Source organism: Marmota monax, unplaced genomic scaffold (genome assembly GCF_021218885.2).
Source record: "Marmota monax isolate L192 unplaced genomic scaffold, Marmota_monax_Labrador192_F-V1.1 WCK01_AAM20220418_F8-fsc00006, whole genome shotgun sequence".
NCBI classification, from domain to species: Eukaryota; Metazoa; Chordata; class Mammalia; order Rodentia; family Sciuridae; genus Marmota; species Marmota monax.
In genome coordinates this window covers 26,131,859-26,145,303 of record NW_026693712.1, presented here as the reverse complement: position 1 = coordinate 26,145,303, position 13,445 = coordinate 26,131,859, and the positions used below count along the sequence as shown (strand labels likewise).

At 33.6% G+C, this 13,445-nt stretch overlaps 1 long non-coding RNA gene across 1 annotated transcript in view; it reads right to left on the bottom strand.

The window, feature by feature from the left end:
- Positions 1–1,576: 1,576 nt before the first annotated feature.
- The window catches only part of LOC131424774 (uncharacterized), a 47,217-nt gene continuing 35,348 nt past the window's right edge, over positions 1,577–13,445 (bottom strand). Inside the window, exons 3-4 of the long non-coding RNA XR_009228308.1 lie at positions 9,510–9,668; positions 1,577–6,524 (exon numbers count right to left, since the gene is read on the bottom strand). This is a non-coding gene — a long non-coding RNA (uncharacterized LOC131424774). The remainder of the gene's footprint in view (positions 6,525–9,509; positions 9,669–13,445) is intronic.

The window sequence follows — 13,445 nt, the reverse complement described above, 5'->3', positions numbered from 1 at the left end:
GCGGGCAAGGGGTCGCGACATGAATCTAACATAATTGTCAAAATCTAAATGTCTAACTCTATGTGGGACATATATATTTATATTTTATACAAAGTAAAAGCATGTAAAATGCAAATAACAGCGTATGTATTAAAGCCTTGTGAAAAGCCTTGTGTTCTCTCATAGAGAGAGAGGTAGAGGTGCTTAATATTGTGTAAGTGCCACTCGTCATCTCCACAAGCGCATGGTGCACACATGTTCTTTCCCTGAGCCCCCGTTACCTCTCTCCATGCTGAAACCAGAATAGATTTTCTAAGCATAGTGAGTTTGTGTTATTCCCTGGTTTAAAGATGGCTTTCCCTGAGTAAATTCAATTCATTTTTTTCTTAGCCATACGGATCAATATTTCTGACCTCTGCCTAGCAGACTGCATTCACCCTGTACCACTTTGAACTTCTCTCACTGTGTTCTAGCAACACTATGCTTTTTAAAAAATTGGTTTTAACTTATATATAGAACACTAAAATGGTACACATTAATGAAGTGCCATGCAATGTTTTGATACATGTATAGACTGTATAATATTCAAATCAGGTTATACACATCTCCGCAACCATTTATCATTTCTTTATAGTGAAAACCTTCAAAATTCTTTTTTCTAGCTTTGTGAAATGATAGTGAATTATCTATAGTCATCCTCCTGCACAATAGCACACCAGAACTCCTTGCTCCCATTGAACTGCAACTTAATACCCACTAATCAACCTTTCCCCATTCCCACTGGCTCCCTGGCCTCTGGTAACCACCATGCTACCTCTCAACTTCTATGAGATCAACTTCATTAGATTCCTTATACAAATGACATCATGCACTTCTTGTCCTTCTGTGCCTGGCTTATTTCACTTAACATAATTATCTCTGGATCTGCCCATGCTGTTCCAAACACACTAGGATTTCTGATCTTGACAAAATTAGCTCATTTGCACCCACGGGCTTAGGACCGCCCATCACTCTCTCATCACCTTCCTTTATTTTCTCTCTAGAATTTATTTTCAACTGAAAATTTATTATATGTCCAATATTATGTTCCCCAACCAGATTTTAAAAATAGGAATTTTACCTGACTCATCTAATTCTTGCTACATACTTGATACTAAAATATTTGTGATATGAATAACCATAGGTAATGTTCAATGGATTTGTATCAAAGTTGGCTAGAAGACATCTCCATTGAAGATTCAAATAACTATGGTGAAAAGGAAAAAAATGAATGAGGATCTATTCGGGTTAATTGTTTAAAACAGTCTCATATTGTCAGTGAATTCCAGTATCCTCACTAGGAAAAAAATACTGGTGATAAAGCTGAGAGACAAACAAGGTTAAGACCACAGCAGGACTATAAGTAGAAAGAAAAAGGCTTGTACTGCTGATCTTACTTTAGAATTCTATGGACACATGAGAAGTAGAAATGTTTTATTAAGCCAGTATTTTCCTAGATATCGAAATTGCTCAATATTCTACTTTCAAAATTTATTCCAAGAACTAACACAAAGATACTTCATAAAATATACTAAGATCTTAGTATGCACATACATATAAATACACATATAAATAAATAAAAATCTGACAGCCAGATGCTATGGTACATGTGTGTAATCCTAGAAACCTGTGAGGATGAAGAAAGAGAATCATAAGTTCATGGTAGCCTGGGCAACTTAGCCAGAACTTGTTTCAAAATTTTGAAAAGGGGTTTGATGTAGGTCAGTAGCAGAGCACCACTGGATTGAATCCCCTGTATCACCACCAAAAAATAAAAAATAAATAAAAATTATACCTGGGTATGGTGGTGCATGCTTATAATTCCAGCAGCTCTAGAGACTAAGGCAGGAGGATCACAAGTTTGAGGCAAGCCTCGGAAATTTGACAAGGCACTAAGGAACTTACTGAGAACTTGTCTCAAAACTAAAAATAAAAAGGACTGGAGTTGTGTAGTTCAGTGGTAAAGTACACCTTGGTTCAATCCATATATGTGTGTGTGTGTGTGTGTGTGTGTATATTAGCCAACACTTAAATTCTCAAAATCTAGTTTTATCATGCTTCTATATAATATGTAGGTATAATGTTTATTTTTAAGACTACCATATGAACATTAAATTATTTTACTTTTAAATATACAAACACATGAATGCACACAGAGGTAATATAAATTAGGGCCTTGAACAAATTAATCTATCTCAATTTTCTCATCAGCAAAACAAAGATAATACTGACCTCATTAGGTTATTAAAAGTAGTAAATAAGTTCATACTTGTAGAGCACCTAGAATCAATCATGGTAAATAATAGAAATTAAGTAACTTTATACAAATGAATTTTGAAAATTGCTTTAAATATATGTATCCACCATTACACTGTAGTTGCTATAACATGCATACCACTGGTAAATATCAATAAATATGTCTGTATTAATCTGGAAAAGGAAACATGAAAATTTAAGAGAAAGTGACATAAAGAGCAAATATAGAGAGTTTAATGTAGTACTGATAAAAATAATCCATTTATAAGATTAAGTTAATTTATTCACAAGAGAGAGGGGGATCACTAATAGCATTAGGAAAACATTAATGGTTGAAAGCACTTTCATATAAATTATCTCATTTAAGCTCTGTAATTATTCTCACTGAAATTTAACATGTTTATGGAATTTATTTATGATCATATTTCTAATAAATATTTATGTCATTCCAAGTCCTAGCCAGGTGATGCTTTCATAGCACTTTATATCTCTTTCCAATTTGCTGAAGAAAAAGCACAAAAAATATGGCAGTTATTACTTTATTATTTTGATGAATATTTATTGAACACATACTATGTACCAAGCATTATATAAATACAGGAGATACAGAGGTGTTGTTTTTTTTTTTTTAGACAAAGAAAATCAAAATTCCCTGCCCTTGGTAGAGTTGATATTCTCTACATTTTAGTTCAGGAAACTGAGATTGAGGAAGATCAGTGAAAAATGGAGTCTTTAGATGAAGGCAAATGCTAGGTAGAGTCAAATAAAGAAAGAAGAAGGAGATAAAGTATGCCAGGGAAATTAGGATCTTACAACTTTCATATCATGCTAAGTATGTTTAGGGAAAGTCTCCATTAGAAGGCAATATTTGATTGATGGCCTTGTTAGCCATTGCATATCCCTGTTAGCTCATTACAGGCAAAGAGAAAATCCAAGTAAAAGAGTCTCTGGAATTTTTAAGTATATCAATGAACTCTGAAGCCAAAGGAGTGGAAAGTGAAGTAAGACATATAGTCAAGAAGGCAATGGGAGGTCTGGGATTGTGGCTCAGTGGCAGAGCTTTTGCCTAGCATGTGTGAGGCACTGGGTTCGGTCCTCAGCACCACACAAAAATAAATGAATAAAACAAAGGCATTGTGTCTATCTACAACTAAAATTATTATTATTATTATTATTATTATTATTATTATTATTATTATTAGAAGAAGAAGGAGGAGGAGGAGGAGGAGGAGGAGGAGGAGGCAGCAATGGGAAAACAGATCATTCATGACTATGTAGGTCATGGCAAAACCTTTGTTTTTTCTCCAAGTGAGCCAAGAGTCAAATGGGGACTTCTACACAGACAAGTGCCGGAATTTGAACTATGTTTCAGAACAATACTAATAAGATAACTCTTGCTGATAAGTTCACTGAGGTGGAAGAAAGTATGGAGGGACAAGGGAAAAAGCAAAGAGAAGGCTACTTCAGTACCAAGGCCAAAAATGAGATGAGATCTGTCTGAGTGAAGGTGGTGAAAACAACTGGACTCTGAATATATTTAAAAGGTAAATTCAATAGAATTTGAAGAAAAAATGGGCTACAGAGGATGAGTTTGGCCTGATGCCCCCAGAAAAATGGAATTTTCATTACCTAAGATGGGGCTGCCTATTGGGGGAGGAAAGATCAGGTGGGACATAGAAGAGACATAAAGTTTTATTTCTGACATGGAAAGTGTAAAACTCTTATGAGATAGTTGGAAGTGCTGTAGGTAATTAGATATCTAAATCTATATACAATTCAGGGAAGATATTTAGACTAAAATTGTAAATTTAAGATAAACACAGACACACACACACACTCCAGAATTATATGCATATAGACAGAGAGATGCATGCACATACACACATACATACCTTTTCAAGACAGAAACTTAAGATGAAACAGAGCAGCAAAAAGATAAGAAATTAGAAGGGAAGGAAACCAGGAACAAAGACTAAACCCTGGGACTCTCCATGTTAAAAGATGGGACAGAGGAGAAGGAATAAATGATATAAACAAAGCTCTTTAGAGAAGAGTGATCATTAAGTGAAGTCTATGCAAATGGCATATTTATATACTGGTTTGTTGAGGAAACTAGAGAAATGTTGGTTAATTGAAAATCCCATATTCTCACCATTCATCTAGGGCTGATAGACCAAATGGCAAAATAATACATTTTACAATGGGCAAAAAATTATTAAAAAGATGAAAATGTGATTATAATGATACAAACCTTATGATGAACTTAAATTGTTCTTTGTATCACATCACATGCAAGTGAAATGGAAGCTGTGAACAATTTCAGTCAATTGCGGTGCCAGGAGATAATACTCAAGAGTACCTTAAAACAACAGAGGGCAGGACTTTCCTCTCTATCCTAACAGAACTAACCAGGGTCACTGTGTCTTAAAAAGAACCAGTCTTACAGATTTTCTTCCTCCAAAGAAAGAAGCCTAAATTTGCTCCAGATAGATTCTATATTGCCATAAATTCATTGTACTTGTTTTGGAAAGGAATCAGAAGCAGGACATCAAGGAATTGGCCTAGGATTTTTTTTTTTTTTTTATAATCATCACTATTGTAATCCGCATGCTGGTGACTTGCCAAAATCTCCAGCCAAGCCTCCTTAAAGCGTTTATTTACCCAATAATATGTTTATAATTTTAAAATAATTCTGATGAAATTGAGACTTGTATTCTTCTTCCCTTCTACTTAAGGGATGAAGGCTGCTTGAATCATGGCAGGAACTCTAATACCCATAAAGTTACATGGTAGTGGTTCCAACTGGGAAAGGGTTAAGAAAATAAGAGGATGAACAACGCTGCCAGATGGTGAAGTGTAAAGATTTAATGTAAGAAAATAAGAAGTATACGTTTGAATGTATGTACTCAAACCACAATATTCTTTTTTCTTTGAACCTGCTTTCTATTTAATCATTCAAGTTTAATATAAACAGAAAAAGAACAGATACACCCACAGAAATACTGGCTGAGTGTTTTCCAGTTATTCATTGTGTAAGCACATTCACCAATATATTTTCTCCACTGCTTATATCACTGCTGATCAAGTCATGCTCAAAATACACTATTTTTGCCATCTATAAACTGACACAACAAACCAAAAGATACAGATGATCTATTGAGATGACTGCCAGAAAAACATTCATGAATGGGTCCCAAATGCTGTCTAGAATAACTTCTTATAACAGCAATGTCTATATTTCTCTTCATGGAAAAACCATCATATTTATCATCATTAAATAATAAAACAAAAAAAAATGCAAAGATAGCTGAGATTAAAATTGTCTTGTAAAGAGGGACTTTTTGTGGTCTCAAGTTATCCTTTTAATCAAAGTTCTCTAGAATATGTTGCTGTTTAACAAAATAATCACAGAATATCTACTCTTCTGCTTTAATCCACAAAGTAAAGAATAATCCTGGAGATAAAACACAAAATATTAAGTTTCTAAAAAGTTTTCAACACCAAAAAATAAAATCTTATTCTTAGCATAAAAGAGAGAAAAATATGTGTTCTTTTCTAAATCAGCACAGACACGTTTACCTTATAAACACTGATACTCTAGGAGAAGAATATCGTTCATTTCTCCTAAGTTATACAAAGAATCAACAGCAAGTGTTAAGCATGAGATAGAAATGAAAAATCTTCAAAGCAATAACAGACACATGAAACACATCCCAAAGGGAAATAGGAGAGCCACAGGAAAGAAATAAAGTGAAGTGAATACAACCTCACAACTAGCACAAATCCCTCAGGAATTCTCCTAATACAAACCATTAAAGCCATGTGTTTAACATTTGATAAATCCAAGTTCTCCTCTGTCAAGTCGGGAAGCTTCAGGCACAATAAGCATTAACCTGATCCTATAAAAGGCATTGTATCATCTGTCTTTACATTTCATTGCAAAATGACTTTACAAACATATACCTCCAAATCTTGCTTCTACATTTCGTTCGTATAAGTTAACAACGGATGACTTTCTTGTTTGAATGTAAGTTCGATGAATTTATTCTGTTAAAATATGGTCTTTGCAAAACATCATGGTTCTGTCTACATAATGAAAACATCATAAGCAATCTCCTCCATGCTTTGCTCTGCACATCCATTTTTAATCAATCAACATGGCAGATCTAAAAAGGTGCAATGAAAAGATGAACTTCTCTGGTATCTTCACAGCAGAAATGTTGCCAAACATATGGTTCATCCTCCAGAAGCTGCAAGATATAAAAATAGAAAAAAATGTTCAATAGGAGTGTGGCATGATACAAAGATGCAGAACTTAGAAAGCAGAGGCGGAGAGTCTTATTGTAGAACTTTCATTAACTGGCCTTGGCCAAGCCATAGTCTTACTTTAGATTTCTGCCTTTCATCTGTAAAATGAAACTGTTCACTAAGTAGTCTCTAAGACCATCTCATCTCTCTATATAAATCATTCCATACATCTGCACAACACGAAGATAATCAACTAAGACTGTAAATTCGAAATGTCTACCCATCCCTGCCCAACTTCTTATTGTGTGCCAGGAGACACTGAGGTAAATCCCAGCAAACTATTTACTCATCTACTTCTTGTAAAAACTCTGTGAAAAAAGGCATGATCATTGTTACCCATTTTACAGGTGAAGAAGCAGGGAAGTTAAATACTTTGCCAGAAACTGTTTATTGAATCTAGAAAAATAATTCATAAAAACTCCATTCTCAACTGCCTCCCAATAGGAAGAGTAAACAATTTTGCCAAAGAAAAAACTAATTTAACCAAGTCTTTTGAAATAGCTCAAGTATTTTTTTTTAAGTGGCGAAGAGTCTTATTTAGGAGTAAAGAATACAAAGTTGATTTCACAAAATAAGAACAAACTCAAATAGAGAAAGGCTCCCATTTCCAATTGTTTCTTTAGCTACCTAGATTTTTGTTGACATACTGGAGAATAGCTGGAATGGTCCCCAAAAACGCCTTGAAAATTGAAGAGGGAACTAAATGAGACAATAAAGTCAATGGGCTCCATACATTGAAATCTTGGAGTAAAGCAGGAGATGAAACTAACATTTATTCAGCACTTGATACTGTTTAACAGCTAGATTCACGCCTCTAAGTCCAAGCCCATTCTTGTATCACAATAGACTTTTCTCTGCCTCTCATTATAATTGCCTCTGTCTGCATGTAAAACATCTCCTTGATTCAAAATTTTATACTATTAGGAATAAAAATATTCACAGCATGAGTACTCAGAGTATTATCCTGCTGCAATATTTTTCCAGGATCTTTCTAAAATCTAGGCTCATCCTAGTTGAAGGTGTTTCTCTTCCCAGAAACATTTCCAATCCAGAAAACTTTCCAGGAGTTTATTTTTATTTTTAAGCATAAGGTGAGTTTTATTTTTAAGAGTAAGGTGAAGATAACTAGAATATTATTTCAAAGATGGTTACTTAGGTAGAATTAATTATGATAAAGTTTCAGATCTCACAAACCACATGGAGGAGGTCAGGGACAAGAGCACCCTTGAGAAATTACTGGGGAAAAAAATGTCTTTGTTCAGGTAAAAAGGTATATAATCCTTTCCTTCATGAAACAGTCTGAGATTATAATCTAAAATCCAAAGAATCATGACAGTGCTTTTTGAAGGCTTTTAAAGTTAGTATATCTTTCCTTTAAAATACCTCAGTGTGTTCTCCCAAGTAGTAAGACAAGATGCTTTTACAATGATTTATATGGTATTTTCCATCCTAACAGCTGGACTCTTTATGTTTGTAGCATTGCCATGTGGCACACTGTTCAAAGCAATGGAGTTTTAGAAGTTTTGAAAACAGGATGTTCACTTAAGGACTCTATAGAACATGTTACAAATTTTAAATATGAAAAGGAAAGGAATTCAGATGCAAATAGCATGAAACCTGAATCCACTAGCTTTTCCAACATTTTTTTTTTAATGCAGTCAAAGTGAGATGAGAAATGTTCATTCTTCCAACTGTCAGCAAACATATGTATGCAGCTTAACTGGCTTCAGAACCCCTCAGGGCTTTCCCCTCGGTTTAGGGTCATTTTCCAACAGGTTTAAAGAATCAATAACATTGTTAAGCAGCCCTCGTCTTTTGCAACACATCTTTTATTTTCTTTGAAAAGAGGACGTGCTTATTTTTTATTAGTACTTGTACTCAAGATATCTGGAACCCTTAATTTACTTATATTTATCCATTTCTCTTCTATATACACAAAAATCACAATATACGTTGAACAAAATATTACAAGCACAAGAGTGGGTTTTTGTTTGTTTGTTTTAGTACCAGGGAATTAACTCAGGGGCACTTAACCAGTGAGCCACATCTCCAGCCAATTTTCATATTTTATTTAGAGACAGGTCTCACTAAGGTGCTTAGGGCCTCACTAAGTTGCTGAGGCTGGCTTTGAACTCTGGATCCTCCTGCCTCAGTCTCCCAAACCCCTGGGATTACAACCATGTACCACTATACCCAGCACAAAGATGCATTTCGATTACAAGGAAGATAAAATAAAATCATTTTATTTGTGAGAACGAGAGTTAAAGATATTTTATGCCATAAACTACTAATTTAAATTATTAATTATAATAATAAATTATTTTATTTAATTTTAAAGATAAATGATTTCTTATCTTAATAACAAAAAAAAGTAATTTTTGGAAGTTAAAGAAAACTTTCTTAATGTGTACTGTTCTCATATGTGTACTGTTCTTAATATTAAAGTTGTTTACAGAATAATTTTACAAATCAAAATTAAAACTTAAACTACTTTGCATTTGGGGATCTAAAAATTCCAAATGATCAAAAAATACTAGCTTCAATATTCAAACTCTTATTAATTTCTTTTTAATTATTTGATTCAATTCCTTTAATCACAAAAGAATCCAAATATATTCTGGATCATGTTAGAAATAATTTGATATGTGACCAATTCAAAATTTAGCTACATTCTCTTAAAAATTCAACAACATATGCAGAAGGCATAACATTCTAAAGAAGATATCTCAAACTACATGTTTTCATAAAATGGTAAACTTGGCCAAAGGACACTTATGTCAATTAACTTCCTTCAAAATTGATTATCAAACTGTAATATCAGATAATGTATTAAAACAAATAGTCACTTGTTCAAACACTGAATTTATGATTTTTGCCTGAAATTCACATGTTAAAAGAAAATCAAAACATAAAGAGCAACAACTCACATGTATACACAGATAACATTCCACATCTAAAAACTCCAACACTAAACTTCTTCACCCCTCCTGCCAATGTTGTGTTGTTCAACAGCATGCCAATAGTCAAAGATGACCATGGACTGACTCTGGGTCCCAGCTTCAGCTTTTATCTTCTCAGAGATCATCCTATAGATCAAGTAATCAAAACAAAACAAAACAGAAAAACATTTGAAACAATGTTTACATATATTAAGATTAAAACTTCTGCCATAATCACCAGTGTCCAATTTCTTACAGCTTTATTTTCTTTCATTCAACTTTTGTGTCCTGTGTATGATCCTAGGCACTACAGATGAAATAGTGAGTTCCAAAGATAATGACTATGTTTTTCTGACTCTGTTACAGGTACAGTAGAAACTGGAAACCAATTAGCAAATAAATGAGTTAGGCTCAGGCGTTGGAAGAGTTCTGAAGATATTACAATAGGAAATCTGATGAAGGATGATTATAGGTAGGCCAGTTAATTGATGTCAGTGCAAATTCACATTTGAGTTGAAATGTGGACTACGAGCAGGTGAGGTAGAGTCACATAAATAATTTAGTGACACATTCTATACAGCAAATAAATATATAGATGATAAGTAAACATTTTACATAATGGGTGTATATGTATATATTTTCTCATAGGTTCACATACACACCCATATGCAAGATGAACATATGCTTAAAAGCAGAAAACAGGGCATGATTTTTGAAGGGTAGTATGCAAGGCAAAGGGAATAAGGTAACAATATCAAGTCAGAGAAAATGACAAGCAGAGTTGCTGCTTATAGTTGGGCATTCTTTATGAATGGTGCTTTCTTCTCTGAAAAGAACACAACTAAATCATATACAGTAAAGAGGATTCACTGAGTTCCATGTTGAAAAGAAACTAGAAAATTGAATTGTGGTAATTGTTAGAACTGTTCTTTATTACCCTTAGTATAGAAACTTCCTGAGGTTTTAGACAAGACCAGAGCATCAGAGAAACCCCAAAACTCTGTGGAAAGCTATTTTGGAGAAAGGATTTTTTCCTAGATTGGCAACTTCTGTGCTTAGATCTGGCCTCCTGTGTGGGCATCCGGGAGTCCTCTGAGAACTGTCATCTTTTCACACTATAGTGAACCATAGGCTTAGTATCCTCCCTTTATTCTCAGAGAATGTCAGTGTCTTCTACTTTTTCATCCTTGACAGTGGAATAACAATGAATATGCCATTTTCTCATATTTGTTTACTCTAGTTTTTAATCATTAACTTCAGAAATTAAACTTTTAAAATGAGAATTTTTTATATAGTTCTGAATAACACCTTTAATGTAAATAATATAAATTCCAATTTATCATGGGAATTCCTTATTTTAATACATTTCCCAAGCTGTAATATAGTCTCAAAACACGCAGATACAGATTAAATATAAATTGTTATTTAAATAATATGGTAAAGCCAATGAAACTTTTTAAAAATTGCACCTAGATGTTGTCATAATTTTTTGAGGGGGGTGGGTAACCAGGGATTGAACTCAAGGACACTTGACCACTGAGCCACATCCCCAGCCATATTTTGTATTTTAGAGACAGGGTTTCACTGAGTTGCTTAGTGCATCACTTTTGCTGAGGCTGTCTTTGAAATCTTGATCTTCCTGCCTCAGCCTCCCAAGCTGCTGGGATTACAGGTGTGCAGCACTGTGCCCGGCTATGATTTTTAAATGTGTTTTTCCAATTAAAGAAGACACATAATAATCATACAGAAAATTTAGAAAGTAATAAAATATAAGAATAAATATGAATTCCAAAAATGGAGATAAGCATGTTCTATATTTTATAATTCTTCACTGATTTTTGTACATATTGTACATATTATAGATTTGTGGTATATATAATGTACATTTTATAGTTGGGGACCACATATGTCCAGCCTATACACTATTTTTATCATATAACTGACTGTAAGCATCTCAAATTGAAAATCCTTCAAAATTTCAGACTTAATAGCTGCAAAAATGTTTCAACCAGCTATTTAAAAAATGTTATGAATATCTATGTTCTAAGCATAGCATTTATTTTCAATTATTTCCTATTATTAAAAACTAATGCAATAAAAATCATTGAATTCAAATATTTTGCATTATTTCATGGTAATTCCTGAAGGTGAATTGCTAAGACATTTGGTTTTTCCCTTTCTTATCATGTGTTATGGTCTGAATATGAGGTGTCCCCCAAAAACTACTGTGTGAGACAATGCAAGGTTTGGAGGAAAAATTATTAGGTTGTAATCTTAACCCAATCAGTGAATTAATTCCTGATGGGATTAACTGGGTGGTGAATGGAGACAGGTGGGTTGTGGCTGGAGGAAGTTGTTCATTGGGGGCGTGGCTAGGGGGTATATATTTTGTATCTGGAGAGTGGAGTCTCTCTCTGCTCTCTGATCACCATGTGAGCTGCTTCCCTCTGCCACATTTTTCTGCCATGATGTTCTGCCTCACCTCAAGCCCCAGGAATAGAGCTGGCCTTCTATGGACTAAGACCTCTGAAACCGTGAGCTCTCAAATAAACTTTTCCTCCTCTATACTTGTTCTGAATGGGTCCTTTAGTCACAGTAGCAAAAAAAAAAAAAAAGCTGGCTGAAACAGCAGGTATTGTTAGATATCATTCTATAAGAGTTAAGTTATGCAAGAATCTGCAGTGAATTAAAAGAAATACATCAGTTTTTCTGAAAAAAAAAAGGCTGAAACTTTTACTGTATGAGCTTGATGTGTGATAAATAACATCACAATGTCTAATGTGGTGTCTCTTACTCACTGCAGAGGCTGAAATCATGTTCACAAATTTCTGCACTGAAAGGTTCACCCTCTTGTCCTTCCCATTATCCTCCAGCCAATACAAAAGGTATAATAGCAGGACAGGCTGAGAAATGGTCTTAAAGGAAAATGAAATATTGATAATATAACAGGGTCCATCATACCAATCTTGGTCTTCTTTGTCTTACACCTTTAAAGGAATAAAAATAAATTTCTACTTTGTTTAGGTTATTCCTAGTTTTACTTTTGTCTCATCTCTTCACAAACACAACTCTTAATCCATACAGCTTGAAAGGTTGAGCATAATGTAAATTTTTTAATGATATAAAATAGTATAATTTATAGTATGATCTTATTTTTTGTTAAAGATGGGAGGAAAATACACTAAGATATTGAAAATAGGGTGGTTTGATTAATAATGATTTCTTTAAATTTTATTTTTGTTATTACCTGTTCATTTTTTCCTAACATGTAATTTCACTTAGGAAAACTTGCTTTCTCTATAATATTCAGACTTATTCAGAACACAATACTTTCCTCCACCTACTCCATTCTTATGTAATAGCCACCCACACAAATAACTAATTTGTTTCTTCTGTCTCTACCATACATCCCATTATGATTTCTATTCACTATTTTATGTTATTTCTATTAATGTAAACATATTCTTTTTATCAAACATTACCTTCTTTTTTAATTGTATACAAAGGCTGTAGGTAAGTCTAGGGCTATAGTTTAGCAATCTAGCACCTGTTTAGCATGTGCAAGACCCTGGGTTAAATTCTTAGCATCAATAACAACAACAACAACAACAACAACAAAAAGATAGAAAGAAAAGAAGGAAGGAAGGAAGGCAGTCTGAGGACTTTTGTATACTTATTTTCTATCTTCCAATTTTATTGAACCCAATCATTTACAATGTTCTATAAGATATAGTTTTCAGGTAATGTAAGCAAATTATGTAAAAAACATAATGTTGCCTTCTTCAAATCAATCATTATATCTCTTACTTTTGTTTTGAATAATATTATATTGCCTGGAATTTTTGTGAAAGGATCAGAAATATTTATATGAATGCTTTATTTTTACTTATTTCAATAGCAATGACTCTGGAAATAATTTAAAAG